Genomic DNA, 15,970 nt, shown 5'->3' with positions numbered 1-15,970 from the left:
GCCAAGTTTTATGGCTTGCATGCAGAAGTGTATTATATAACTGTATAACTTAAAATAAGTTCGACTTACATATATATATTAATATAAAATATAAGAAGTAAATAATCAATATAATCAACTCTATATAATGCATATGTAATAACACATACCTACATCGAATTTTATATAATATGTTAATATAACACATTGGTATGTTTATAGAATCAAAAGAGCAATCAGCAGAGCTAGATCAAACACAGAAGACACAAAGATCATCAAAGGACTCTGGAGAGATCACATTGATGTGTCCTGACAGAACAGTCCCGAAGCTTTCATTTCCTGGAAAGGAAGGCTTGCTTTGGGGACAGTTTAAAGGGTCATTTAAACTTGAAGAGATTACCTGAACAGTTGAAAGTTCTCATGGGCATGATTGTCCCGACGCTTCCTGCGTACACAACAAACGCCATTAGGAAAAAGCTACTCCATCAAAGGATAACATTATTATACAAACACGGAAAGTCTAATGTTCACTTCACTAAGGATACATACAAGGGCTATTTTACAGTGTACTGCTCTACCGCTATGCCTTGTGCTGAGCCACAGCAGGAGTAATAAGAGTCCAGGAGGCTGAGGGATGTAACAGAGTTTGTCTAAAGACAACAAAGTATAAAAAAATGTTAGAGCAGGCATACACCAACAGCAAAATACTTGAAATAGAAATCAAGAGAGTTATCCCATTTGCAATAGCTTCAACAACAATGGAGCATATTTAACCAAAGAGTTGAAAGATCTGTACCCCAGAAGTTGTAAAACACTGATGAAAGAGACTGTGAAGAATATACAGAAACTTGGGAAGTCCACTCAGCTCCATGAATAGTAAGAAGCAATATTGTTATACGACTTTACTACGCAAAAATAATCTACGAATTTAATGTTCATCAAAAAGCCAACAGACATTCTTCACAGGCCCAGAAAAATATAATTCTAGAATTTACACAGAAGCACATACACTGTGATATGGTTTTGCCTTAAAAAAGGATGGAAATTTGAGGGGATATTGTGATGGCTCAGTTGAAAAAGTGCTTGACACACAAGAATGAATGACACCTGCATACACATCTATATTCACACACAAACATGTACACACAGAAGATGAGATCTCATCGTTTGTAACAACTCTCATGTAACTGAAGATGCTTACAGGAAGTAAAATGAGAGGGAGAGGGAGGGGGAGAGGAGGCAGAGGGAGGAGAGAGGGAAGGGGGAGAGGGAGAGAGGGACAGGGAGAGGGAGGAGAGGGAGAAGGAAGGGGAGGGGAATGGGGAGAGGGAGGGGGACAGGGAGGGGGAGGGAGAGAGGAGGGAGAGGTGGAGAGGGAGAGGGAGGAAAAGGAGAGGTAGGGGGAGGAGGAGGGGAGAGGGAAGAGGAGAAGGAGGAGAGGGAGAGAGGGAGGGAGGGAGAGGGGGAAGGGAAAAGGGAGGGAGGGGGAGGGGGAGGGGGAGAGGGAGAAGGAGAGGGAGGAGAGGGAGAGAGGGAGGGAGGAAGAAGGGGAAGGGAAAAGGGAGGGAGGGGGAGGGGGGAGGGGGAGGGGGAGGGGGAGGGGGAGAGGGAGAGGGAGGAGAGGGAGAGAGGGAGGGAGGAAGAAGGGGAAGGGAAAAGGGAGGGAGGGGGAGGGGAAGGGGGAGGGGGGGAGGGGGGGAGGGGGAGAGGGAGGGGGAGGGGGAGGGGGAGGGAGGAGAGGGAGGGGGAGGGGGAGGGAGGAAAGGGAGGGGGAGGGAGGAGAGGGAGGAGAGGGAGGAGAGGGAGGAGAGGGAGGAGAGGGAGACATATGAAAAGAAATAAACCACCTAACACTCTTGTGTGGAACCTAAAACAGTCTCATGAAAGGTGAAGTTAGACTGGCACGGGCTATAGATTTGGGAGGGTAGGGGAGAGTGTGGGTAGTACAGGAGGTTAAGAGCAAACTATTTTAGTGTGCTGTGATATAGGGAGAAAAATACTGACCACAATTAAAACTTGAAAAATGATCTCGAACTGGATTTAAGCTGCACAGTATTGCATGGTGACCCTGTAACTGGATGAATTTTGTTTTATATAACAACTAAAATCTACTTAAAGTTTTAAATAGTGATTGTTATATTTCCCAAGACTAATGTGTATGTGTGTGTCACGAAGGTTTTAGTTTTTAAAATATGATTAAATCACTAATTTCCTAGATATCAATTTGAAAACAGTAGTGTTAAAAATGGTTTCTAGGATTTGAATATTTAAATGGATTGTTTATTTTCATAATATTTTCATTGCAGAAGAGAAGCAGAGTCCCTCAGAGGCCAGCTCAGCCCAGGAGAAGGAACAACTTGGTCACTGTTGACAATGTAAGTGAATCCTGGACTCCCAGCAAGGGATCATCAATGTAGGACCTCTTGGATCCTGAGACTGTGAAGATAAATCTCACCAATCAGATGAAGTGGTGGTGTCTCCACGATAGTCTGGGTAGTAGTGCTTACTGAAACAAAACAGTTGACATGTGGCTGAAAACCCCTTCCCTGAAAAGCTACCCTTGAGGATGTGTTTGTACAGATGCACAAAGAAGTGTGTCTGTGGGTTACTAAAATGTGGCTCACAGAGGAAAGAGATCCACAAAGAAACAACACAGGCACTGATATAAACACTTGCTCAGGAGACAGAAATGAAGAGTAGAAAAGCTTACTGCCCTTGAATACACATATAATCTTACTTTAATAAAAAAAATGATGGAAGGCAACAATGGTGTGCTCATTTTTAATCCCAGCACTCAGTAGGCAGACGCAAGCAGGTCTGAGTTGGAGGCCAGCCTGATTTACAGAGCAAGTTCCAGGACAGCCAGGGCCACACAGAGAGACCCTGTCTCAAAAAACCAAAAGTAAAACAATAAATAAAATAAAAATAAAAAGTGTTGAAAGGTAGACAATTTCAGAAGGATGCTGAGGTGCTGTGGTCTGTCTCTCTCTTCTCTCTCTCTCTCTCTGTTGCATATACCTGGATGCTGTGTGGGTGGGTGTGCTCTGTATGCATGTGCAGGCCACAACGTCAGATGTCAGTCTTCTGATGCTGTCCACTTGTTTTGCTGTGTTTGTTTGTTTGTTCTTATGAGATAGGGTCTCTCACTGTCCTAAATCTTGTCAAGTACTTTAGGCTAGCTAGACAAAAAGCCCTGGCTCGACAGCACTGGGATTGTGAGCCCATGCCATCATGTCTGCCTTTTCTAGTGCTTCTGAGGACTGTGGTTCTATAGCCAGGTCTTCTGCAACTGATCTATCTCTCCAGTTCTCCCACATCTTTTTATAATAGTAAAGTTGTAGAAATACAGCGGGATATTAGTAGCAAGATGTAACTTCCCCTAGTACTTATGAGGCATGATAAATAGATCTTTAAGTCATGCATAGTGAAAATAAACCACAAGCATATTAGCTTTGATTTTGGGGGAAGTTTAACACCGAATTGAAGTTTGTTTCCTCGTGGTGATTTTGCTAATTTGAAAGAAACGTGATGGCCTTGAAGTTTATCATTGAGAATTTACTCCTATCAGTTCTAGGTATGAGACTAACAAAAGTCCACAACATTGCATCTAAACTGTCGAAATTCTGTGTACAATTCAATATGGAAGATTGCTGTAGGCACAGCCTGTTTGGGTTTCTAGAGGCAACTATCACCCTCTAAGATGGAGGAAAAATTTGCCTGTAACTCAAGAAGAAACATACTCATCCTCAGTTAGGATTCAGAGCTTGACATGATTTCCAATTACGTCTCAGGTTTAGTATTTTATATTTATATTGCTCCATGACTGCAACCCTCATGTGAATACTGTTTGAATATCCCTTGAACAAAACCCAAAATTCAAAACACCCTGAAACATGATGTCCAGGGGTAAAATTTCAGTCCTGGTGAGTTCCAGGCAGATACACTAAAAGTACTATAAACATTATCTTCAAGCTATACTGATGATCATGCATATGTGAAACATAAATGAATTTACACTTAAACTCCCAGATATCTAGGTTTGCATGCGTGTGTGTGTGTGTGTGTGTGTGTGTGTGTGTGTGTATTGTCTGGTTCTAAGCAATTCAGGTGAGGAAGACTCAACCTACAGTGACAACACTAGCTGTCACTCAAAATAAATTTGTCTTACACCAACGCAATTAAAAACAAAAGGGGGCATGTATGTTATCTCAGTTGGTGTACATGACATTTATAGGCTATAGACTTACTACATGTGTTCCACTGAAGAGGAAGACATCAGAAGACTGAGCATGGGGACTGGAATCCAACTTGGCTGACCTATAATCACTAGACATCTCATTTTCACACTCTAATCTCTTAACAAAAAAATCTTCTATCTTCAATGTTTTTCTCTAAGTACTTTCACCTAGTCCCCAAAACTCGCTTATTTCAAATCTTCCAAGTTTTGAAGGCTCTAGAAGAAAATATCTCAGCTTTCCAGGTTGGAGATAAAGAAAATGGCCACTTTTCTTTGTGGCTTCTTAGGGAATAACTCCATAATTTAAAAAGCATTCTAACTATGACTTAGGCAGCTCCTTGGGAGAATATGAGAAGCCTTCAAGACAAATTGCTTTCCTTTGTTCTTTAACGATCATTACTTTAAAGGGAAATATGAACCTCAGAAGTGAAAATTAGCATTTATCACTTCCCATTCTTTGGATGACACAGAATATGTAATTTTGGTATAGCAGAAACTTCAAGTGAAGTAAGGACACACTTTTCTTGAGAAGAAAGACTATAATGTACTCATGTTTTCATCTGACAATGAGATAGTTATCTTTCTAAATCAGACAGCTACCATTACATTTTACAGCACTCAATTAAAACCATTATACCAGTGACTAGACACATACCACTCATCCTTACTGAGGACAAAACACAAAACAGACAAACCAAATAAACCTCCTATCAAAGAATAAGCCGGTTCTGAAAATAGACTTCAGAATGAGGAGGGAAAGCGCCATATTCAACTCAAAAGCAGACCTTCTAGATAAGCTCCTAGCAACGCTCCACCATTTAATCCAGGAACACAGTTTCCCAGAACTTCCTTCCTACTGCCAGGTCCTTCAGAAAGAGCCCTGTGAACCTCCCCGCCCAAGGATGCTCTGATCCACACTCATTTAAAGGCAAAAGTCAGTCCTCTCAGTTCGGTGAAATGCTGTTAACTAAACAAAGGCTAGGGAGATAACTCAGCAGCGTAAAAGTGCTTGTTTGGTAGGTCTGAGAACCCAAGTTCAACCCCACACCCAGGATCCACGTGAAAAAGCAAGGCACATATACACTCAACATGCATGTAACACACACACACAGACCTATGGAATTAGGAACAAATTCCATTCTGTATGAATCTTTTACATATGATTTTAAATGTATTTGCGTTTACATCATTCTTTCACGCATCATTTGGGGAGCCCTCAGACTCACTGTTACTCATAAATCACTAGAACTTCCTGAGACAGGAAAGGTGGGAAAGGGCAAAATTGGGTTGTGTCCTTCAGGAAATTTCAGGATCACATTGACGGATACTACCGACATTGAGGGACGTATGAACTGCCTGCCTTGAGTTGCTTTATCTTGGCTGTGAAAGTATGTGATAGAAAGTACTGGCCATTGACTCCATGTGGTGCAGCTCTTTCTCTACACCCAAGGCAGGCGCTGGGTACACTCAACAGTTTCTGTGCTATTTTCCTTCCCTTAAACCAAGGAAAGGAAGTCACTCTACAAAACTCAAGACTTTTGAAGTTAAATCCAGCATGAGATAAAGACATGTCATTTTGTTATTTGAAATTTTTAATAAGAGGTTTAATTTCCCAAAAAAAAAAAAAAAAAACAGAAAGTCTTTGGTTTGTGTTTTATTACTAAAATGTATAATAATGGTCATAAATGGGAAAACATTTTATTATATTAGCATACGTTAGGGAGGAAAGTATACTAGGGAGAATATTCACATCAAATGAATTATTGAGTCCAGGAAAATATGGGACCTAATATTATTTTAAAAATCAAATGTACCATTACATATTTCAGGATTTGAGTCTAACTTTCTTGATATAAGTCTGCTTAAAGCCATAAAGTTCTATAAACTTGGATATTTACAGCTAGATTATTTCTTTATGATCATATACATCCATTTATCATATTTTCAAAAAGTATGTTGGATGTAAATACCAGTTTTCCCTAATCGATTAATATGCCAAAAAATTCAATAGCAGAGCAATTCTTATATGAAAAGAAAACAGCTATTTATCATGTTATTCACTGGGATTTCTTTTTATGGTAACCAAACCCACACAAAGTCATTTTTTTGGCACTCACTACCAACAAAGGACTCGATATTCCAAGAACAGTCTCACATTCACATTTAAAAATTTCCCAGTGTTTTGATGCACTGAGGACAAAATTCAGAGCATATGGGTTTAGAGGTTCCTGTGGATAGGGTGACAGCCAAAGGTATCTTTACATCGGGAAAGACAGGCATCATCCTGTTGGGCAGTGGCACTTTTCAGAGGATGGTTGTACTGAAAAAGGCATTCAACTCTGGGTGGCTGTTGCAGGGTGTGTGTGTGTGTGTGGTTGGGTAGTCGAGAAACCGAAGTACAAGAAAAAGCCACAGCATAAGAGGGTGGGGGAAATAGGCAGCTACACAGGTGGGCTGGCTTGGCTCAGTGATGGAGACCAACCCTACTGTTTTGGGTTTTGGCTGAGAAAAACATCTCAGAAAAAAAAAAAGTTTATCTCGGTAAATTAATCCTTACTTAAGTGATAGCAACTGTTAAGTGACCATTATTAGATTATCACAGCCTAAGTAGTAAAATGGCAGCAGGCAGCAAGCTCGGACTCGTTGCTTCCAATATTTTACTAATAAGACATTTCTTAAAAGTCAAGATGGCTTCTTAGCTCTAGTTTGCCATTCTTATTGGTTTAGAGGATTACGTGGCACTGTACTTAAAACAAAGCATATAGACTTTTCTGTTGCTGTGGATCATTAATCAAATATTTTCAGAAACAAATGAGCTCAGACATAGTGTCCTTCAGCTGTAACTCTGGAAGTCAGGAGGAGGAAGTGGGAGGGTCAGCAGTTCAAGATTATCCTTACCTACTTAGGACAGCATGAGCTACAAGAGGTCCTGTCTAGAGAGAAGACAACACACACACACACACACACACACACAAACTCACAATCACGACTTGTAAATGTAGGTGTCACCACTACCACTGTGATACAATTGATGAACTTCTGCTCAGAAAGCAAGGTCAGAAGGTACCAGGAAGTGATGTAAGGGACCTCTCAAAAGCTGAGACCCGTGCCAATGTTCAGATGAACACAGATTTCCTTGAGATCATTTTGGAAAAATACTTTCCTTAAAGATGAATTATGCAAAAAGGCTTCTTTTAGTAAAAATCTCCATATAAACATTATTCTTTCCTAAAATGGCTGAGTTAGTAATAGGAGGAGAGAACTGTGTATCTTCTGGAACCCTGCCAGACAACTTGGGAGAACTTCTGGAAAGATCAAACCATTGATGGCATCCCTATACTTTGACCTGCTTGCAGTCTCACTTGACATGTAAGAGTGCCGAGCAAATGGAGAGGTGTTTTCCTAAGTGGGCAGCCATGCCACCATCATTGCAGATGTAGTCAAGGCACATGACTTATTCTGATTCTAGCATGACACTTTTAAGGTCTGATCATAGCATTTTTAGAACCGTAAGACAGTCGTGACTTTATGATTCCAGTGACCTCTTTCTCCAATCGCACTGCAAAAGTTATTCTTATAAGGGTTGGAATAACTAAGAACTTTATATAAGAATAAACTATGTCAGGAAAAAAGAGACTCTCTCAAATGAGACTCTCCCCATTGAGGAAGTTATAATTAAAGTGGGCTATCACAGAAATCAAAAGAAACAAAAGCTATACAACATACTGCTCTCTAAATTGAATACACCTGTCAGGTTGAGGGTATTCATATATGTGTTCACTGGAGGACCAAACTGCTCTTCAAATGCATATAAAATCAATAGGAGAAAATAATGAACTTTAGTTATTAATGAACTTTAGTTATTAACCTGCTATCTTCATGTCAATAAAGTGCATCACAATGTCTTTGCTTCCCACACTCTGGGAATCTGAGCTAAGTTCTGAGAATCTGAAGGATGAACAAGAGCATTTAAACTGTTGGTGCTGACAGTTAACTTAGTAGGTATGCTTATTCTTCACCCACAGAAACGGCCAGCTCTCAAAAAAATAAAATTTGGGATTATCTCTCTCTCTCTCAAAAAAAGCATTACTTTAATTTAAAATGATCCTCTTTTAACATGATGTAAATCTTTGAATAAATACTCGCATTAAAAGGAAATTTCTTGTAACAGAGCAGAAGCAATTTAAAACACAAGGCTAAAATTACAACGGGATGTATTCAGGCTAGGGAGATTAGCTCAGTTGTTAATGTGCTTGCTTGGCAAGCCTGAGGACATGAGTTCAACCCCCAGGCCAGGAGTGTTCCACATTTGTAATTTCAGTGCTGGGAAGCCAGGGCTAGGCAGATTCCAGTACAGCTAGCTTAGCGTACTTGGTGAGTTCCAAGCCATGGAGAGACTGCCTCAAAAACTACAGTGGACTGTGTGCCTAAGGAAGGACACCCAAATACCGCCTCCATGTGCATGTATGTGTGAGTATGTATGTGCAACTGTACACATATGTGCACTACAGGCACAATATCAAATCAATTCAAATGCACCAGATGTGGAAACTGTGTCTGATTCCAGGAGGCCATTCTGTCTCCCAGCTTCAGAGGGTTCCTACAAAACTGCTATGGAGAGTCATCAGGTAACTTCATATGCTCAGATCGACGAATAAAAATTCCTTTTTCAGCAGCAACATTCTGTGCTAAAATTAATTTCCGAGCTAGGAATCTAAAACCAAGAAAGAAAAAAAATAATGAAGAAAAAACTAGAGTCCCTTTATAGATGCTAGTAAGTAATGAAGAAAAGAACTGTATTATATCATGAATTAATATTTAGCTAAATCTAATATGAAGAAATTTAAGGAAGGGCTGGAGAGATGGCTCAGAGGTTAAGAACACTGACTGCTCTTCCAAAGGTCCTGAGTTCAATTCCCAGCAACCACATGGTGGCTCACAACCATCTGCAATGAGATCTGGTGTCCTCTTCTGGCCTGCAGGAATACATGCAGGCAGAATACTGTGCACATAGTTAGTAAATTAAAAAATAAATAAAGGTTTAAAAAAAGAAATGTAAGGAAGATTGTGTTACTTAACCCAAGTATATAATTACTTATCGGAGATTGTTTGGCTCTATGCATAAGATGCCAACAAAAAATACCATTAAACACCTTGCTGTGGTATTGCCTGCTTGTAATTCCAGAACTCAGGAAGCTGAGGGGAGAAGATAAGCAAATTCTAAGTCAATCTGGGCTACCCAGTAAAACATCATTCTAAAAAAAAATGACTGCTATGTCCACAGATGGACATTGTACCTTTATTATTTAAGACAACAACAACACCTTGGTCTATAGTGTGACAAGATGTCCCCAAAACTTTTGCCAAAAGAACTAAAGAACCAGGACCCAACAGTCAAAAGGTGCTTTGTCCCTGGATCATTTCCTACAACGATTTCAAGGGCTGTCACCCTTCCTCCCTAACCTCACCTTATTGTACCCCTGAAGTAGGACTTCAGGACACCCTGTGCACTTTAAGATATGAATCATTACAAGCAAGCAGCCCCACTTGGTTCCTCTAAAGATACAAAAGGCACAAAAAATAGCTTCTGCGATTGAGGCAGAAGCCACGTCAGCAAGCAGATGAACGTGGGTGGCCAGATAAGATTATAACACAGCCAACAGCAAATCATTAAGCAAATGCTGGATTTATTTTCTGTTTTAAACTTGGTTCTTCTTGCCTCAAATCAACCACTGCGAACCCTCAAAATGACAGCTGTCAAGCTCCTCTCTAACCTGGAAATGTCATCAGAGACAAAGAGGACTGCTTACCATTAGAGGAATGGTGAGAATTTCTAAAGGACAAAATTGAAATCAAATTAAATGAAACGCCACCATACTCAAATAGCATCTCTTTTTTAAAAAAATGAAATTAATTAAAAAACAAAGCATGGTCACACAATCTCAGAAAGGAAAAAAGTCTTATTTTCTCTCATATATGGAATATAAGAGAAATATCATGTATACAATAGTATATGTATACATGTGATCATATACACACATAGTACATGAAGAATGGAGAACAAGAAAAGCTAACATACAGAAAAGGAAGAAACTGAATCCAGACAATGAATGTGAGTTATGGAAAAGGTTGTAAAGTTAATTGTTTTTCTAGTTCTAAGTCCATTCTGGATTTCTGGGCAGGGGGTTTGGATGGTGGATAAAATATATTTGATACAAAAAGTGTGAGATTTAATGTGAGGCTCCACAGGTTCTATTCCAAATGCCTATTCTAATTGTACAAAATTCAATTGAGTTGCATAGACTTTAGGTTTGGTTAATTGTGGAGTGTGATGCTTTTTTAAATACTTGAAATTTTATTTTCCTTACTAATAAATGTTTTTTTCTTCTTAAAAAGAAAAATAAAATTTCTGGATAATAGGAGATTAAACTCAAGTTTAAAAAAAAAAAACATGGCATCTCTCAGAAAGAAAAAAAAAGAGAACAAATCACTGAACTCTTTGCATTCAAAAAGTCATCGAAGACATAAATGAACCGAGATGCCATAGATAACAGATAGTTTTAGGCAACAGCTTTGTGTAGTTTTCACTGAATATCCATGGCTGGAGAACCAGCTCTCACTACAGGAAGAGGTAAGAAAGGGATAGACAGTTAAGATCTCAGTAGATCAAGACAAATTCAATCTCACTGTTGCTGCCAGCCACCTTCACAAACCAGGCATGCTCTGTGAACCGATGATAAGCTGAGACCAGGGAAATGCTCTCAGTTCTGGCTGAGCAGGGCTACAGGAAGTGGGACACACTCTTCTCACACCCTGTTCTTATCACTAAAGTTTCAGATTACAGCCCCTCCTTCACCCAGGATGACTATTTCACATCAAGAGGAGGAAAATGGATTCAACAGATGTACACCTGTGTGACTTAACCTGACTTATTGCAAGTTTGGTTTCCTCTTGGAAATCAACAAACCTTAGTGACATTGTTATGCTCTAACCTTGTAGGACTGTTCCAGGCATTAGTGTGATCTCAAAGCAGAGATTCCAATGATATTAAGATGAATATCACAAAACTGATTGGAGTGAGTCTGCCCAGACAGGCAATCAGTTATGGTCCTGCAAGCTAGGCAATTATTTTCACGATTAAAATGAAGACACAGTCAAACTCTTTTGGAAAATTAATTTTCTCATTAATTTTAAGTGAGCTTTTAAAGCCTGGCTTCTCCATCAAAATAAAAGAAAACAAATTTCCTCAAACTGCTGGATTACATGCTTCCATTTCCTAGAAATAAATAGTTTATGTGGTACATTGTTGTTATAATGAAAGTGGGAAGAATGTCATTAAAAAGAAAAAAAAACTTTACTTTTAGATTATTAGACTCATGTGAAATCACCAGGTGACAAAATCGTGTTTAATAAATACTGAGTTTGTCAGAAAGAGTGCTGATGAACATTGTTTAAAAATCTCCAGGTCACTCAAGGCTAGCGACTCCCACAGATCTCGGAAGAGAACCTAGAACTACCACTTCACTGAGCCAGCATAACCTTGACCTTCTAAATGTTTGTCATTATGCCCACAGATAAGTATGTGTTCTCATCCTTGACCAAGGAAACGTCTCCTTGAAACGAATGAAGACCATTACAGAAAACTTCAGCGCATCCAAAAGCAGATTTGTGGAAGGGATACATCTAGAAAACACCTCCCACATCTAAGGCTCAGGGACCATCATGGAAGAAGGGCAGAAAGATTGTAAGAGGCAGTGGATCAGAGGATTTGCTGGGAGATTGTGTCTTCTCATGTTAGAAACCACGCCCATAAAGTCCCACCACCATGGCTCCCTAAACATGAGATGAACAAGAACAATAACAATACACGTGCCAAAATAGACAGGGGAAACCCCACAAGGCCTCAACCTTAGGTAAAGAAGTACAAGCAACTAAGGAACACTGAGACTGTCAAAAATATTCTTTCTAAGGGAAGAGCTCACTCACTGGTTATCCAATATCAAAAGGTCATCCCTGAAGACATACATATTTGTTAGATTATGCAAACTAAGCAGATTAGATTTAGGAATACATATGTACATACATTTATGTGTATAAAAAAATTAAATACAGAAATGAGGCCACGCATTAAAAGAGAGCAAGGACTGATAATCGATAGGATTTGGAGGGGGGGGAAAGGAGGGAGAAAGATGTGATTACATTATAGTCTCAAAAATAAAAGAAAATAATATCAGACTCCTATAAACTAGATTCCTTAACATAAAGTGAGTGTAGTTTCTTTAACTGGTACAGGCTGGCTACTCTGTCACTGGCAGGCTTGTTACTCTTTAGTTACTGTTGAGAGTATTTCCCAAACATTCATCTCCCATGCGTAATTGAATCTTGGAAAACCCAAATAGCCCTGTTTCTATCTAAGTAGTTTGTTGGCCTTTTTAGTCTTGAAAGAAAACAGTTTTTCGGATCAGATATTTACTTGTGTATTGTAACGCATTTTCATTAAATTAGCAAGAGGAAGAGTATACTCATAGAAGACAGATAAATGAGTATCTGAAGATCATACATTGTTTGTAGGACTAGTTGTCGTCAACCTCCACTCTTCCTGAATTATTCTAAACAACAATTTAATGAGACGTCAATGAATTATTCCCTGGCCAACCTTCTCAGGCACCTGTAAGAACTTCCAACGATCTTTATTTTTCTCTCAGGTTAAAAATCTATGCTAAATCATAGTTTTAAGAAAAGATTCCAACAAACCTGCCAGCTTTAAGATACAAACTCATCCATCATTTGAATAAATCCTGTGACAACTGGACCAGTAGAACATGCCACAGATGTGATTCCTGGGTCTCGTGTGAAAAGGAAGGTTTGAGCATGGCCTCTCTAGCAGAAGGATCGATGCTCCTTCTCACCTACAACCTACAGGGTGGATCTGTAACTGGGTTTTGAGAGTGGAAGATTTGGACGTGGTGGCTAAAGAAGAGAGAAGGGCACAGATAGCGATGTTCAAGATGTGTCCTGTCACTCACAAGGTTTACTTAGACACATTTTTCTCCTCAGCAAAAAAAGGGAGGGGGAAGGTTCTCTCATAGCCAGTTCATTGTTCACCTTTGACGTGTCAAGAGTACTAGTGTTAAGTGTCAAGTGGCTATGAGATTCTAGAGAGGGAAGAGAAGATCTTCATGTGCTGGAAGCATATACATGCACATACACAAACACACACATGAATACACACATGTACACATAAACACATGCACACACACCAAACACAGCACACACATGACCACAGATACATTTATACATAATCACATATACCCACACCTACACCACACACAAATGCACACTGCACACACATATACACGTAAGTTCATGCACATACAAGCCACACATGAACATAAAAGCACACACATGAGAACACACACCAACTCACGTAGTACACACACCACACACATACCATACATGCATGCACACTCCAGCACACAAAGTTGAATAGGGTGCATCAAACGTCATCATAAAAGGAGGTTTGACAAGTGAAATCTGCCGTTTTGCATAGGACCTGGTTCTGCAAATGCTCACTTTCATGTGTATGAAAGTGTCACATGGAATTCAACACATAGGTATGGAATTGATAAATTGCTATCAATCAAATAAACTTAGGGGTCAGTGATGCTATTTATGGCAGAATGTGCAGGATTCTAGTTCTGATCCAAGGAAGGAAGGAAAGGAATCAGGGTGGGTAGGTTGCTTGATCTGAAGTGATCTATGAAGCATTGCTATTCTAAAGCACAGGAAAGTTATAAAACAGAGCACAGTAAATTGCAAGTTTTTTTTTTCTTTTAAAGGCAAAACCATGTGCACCAGTGTCAGCCAATTATGACTACTTACCTAATGTTTCTGATTATCTAATGACATTTTCAAGCACACACTGAATGCCCGCTATACACTTCTTAGAGGCTGATGTGACTTTGAACATGAGTTCCAGTCTACAGGAAGTAAATGAATGTCTGTTGATGCCCTGGATCCTGCAGTGTCATCATTCCCTCCTCCTTCCCGCAGGCTCAAGGCATCAGCCTGCAAGGTGCTGTCCTCCTCTGGTATTGGCAACACCAACTCTCCCACACAAATCCATCAGCTCATGCAATGTCTGCCAAGACCATAGTTACAACCAAGGTCCAAAAAGCATATTTGACAACCAGTAAGTCATATAACAAGCACATTGGCTTTAGGAGCAAATAGTTACAAACTTCTGTTATCATTTGGGGTTCTTTTGTGCTTAGTCTAATAACATATTAATTTAGATAATGTTAATAAAATTTTAATAATATTTAATAAAAATAATAATATAATAATGTAAATTTCCAGATCATTAAATTCAGCCCAAGTAGGAGATGGAAAGGTGAGAAGTCCGTTTTGCTTTGAGAGCCAAGACACGCTGTGATGTTTCCAGTCTGGGCTTAATTCTGTACGCTCTAAGTCAAACAGAGTTTCTTTTCTTCTTTATAACTATCCTAACTCTTTATTATTGGGACATTAATAACCTGGCCTTGTCACACAAACCAACTGAGGAAGAACAAGAATGGACCCTTGGGAATAAATGATCTTCACCTTCAAAGAAGACATTGATAACCCATAACTTTATTGATAAATCTATCAGACATGGAAGATGGCAAGAGGACAAAACATAATCGATGGCCTTTGAATTACTTCCGGTTTTACTAAAAACTGTTTAATGAAAATTTTAAGTTTCCCTAAAGGGGTAATTGTTAGCAAAACTCAGACGTCAGCTGAGTCGATGTCTCAGTGCATTATTTAGTGCATTATTTAGTATCCAAAGCAAAAGCAGAGATTTAAGCCACAGCCAGCTCTCTGTGTGTGCTATTTTCTGTCAACTTGCTGCTGCAGCTCTTTTGCTCTCCTTCCTGCTGTATCTCTGCTCCCTCTCTCCTGCCCCCTCCCTCCTGCTTCCTCTATCTCTGTTTCACTTCAAAACTGGTCTCTTGAAGATGCCTGCCTTTAACTCACTCTGCAGACCTGGTGGGGCCTCCTCTTATGATCCCCTTCCCCCAGCCTCTAATAATAATAATAATAAAAAAAAAAAAAAAAAAAAACTTTCAAAGTAAACATTTTACTCAAAGAAATTCCTTTCACACAGCCACCAGAGGTGAGCCACAGGGTTCAAGGAGGCCAAGGGTGAGAGACAACCCCCATTGCTATAGGGCTCTCTGCTGACTGCTGCAGGTTAGATTATCTTTAAGCAAAATGGCAGAGCCAAACAGATGGTGTTTAGTTTAAGTAAATGTCATGTTATCTAAGTTTAGTTGCACACACCTCTAACCCAAGTGCTCAAGATGCTGAGGCAGGAGGATTGGAAACTGAAGGCTAGCCCAGGCTCTACAGTTAGACCATGTCTTACACAGACCACTCCAAACAAATAATAATAATTTTTTTTCTCAGCTTGTAGTTCAATCTCTAATTTTTATTATTCTCTTTTGCAATTCTCTTTATCCTATCTTCAAGTGTTATTGTGGTAAGTAAATAACTGTTTGACTTCACGGCATCTTACTTAGCATTAACTATTGAACTAAATATCTTGAGAAACGGGGATAAAATAAAATGGTTTATTTGACGCCTGTACAACAGTGAGAACTGCACAACCTAACAAAGACATAACTTCAATGCATTGCTTTCCCAAGTTTATCTGGAATTATACTGGTGTGTGTGTGTGTGTGTGTGTGAACTGATTTCAGTGAAATATGA

At 39.5% G+C, this 15,970-nt stretch overlaps 1 protein-coding gene across 7 annotated transcripts in view; it reads right to left on the bottom strand.

The window, feature by feature from the left end:
* Hivep2 (HIVEP zinc finger 2) overlaps positions 1-15,970 on the bottom strand; it is a 185,104-nt gene that overhangs the window by 24,303 nt on the left and 144,831 nt on the right. For 6 of the 7 annotated variants that reach the window (XM_076926901.1, XM_076926906.1, XM_076926902.1 and 3 more), the window contains one exon: positions 380-424. The exons of the other annotated variant lie outside the window; for it this stretch is intronic. The gene's annotated coding sequence lies outside the window, so the exon portion shown is untranslated. The remainder of the gene's footprint in view (positions 1-379; positions 425-15,970) is intronic. 7 annotated transcript variants of the gene reach the window in all.

The sequence above is a fragment of the Arvicanthis niloticus genome, chromosome 28 (assembly GCF_011762505.2).
Source record: "Arvicanthis niloticus isolate mArvNil1 chromosome 28, mArvNil1.pat.X, whole genome shotgun sequence".
Lineage (NCBI taxonomy): Eukaryota > Metazoa > Chordata > Mammalia > Rodentia > Muridae > Arvicanthis > Arvicanthis niloticus.
This window is presented reverse-complemented; position numbering and strand designations above follow the sequence as displayed.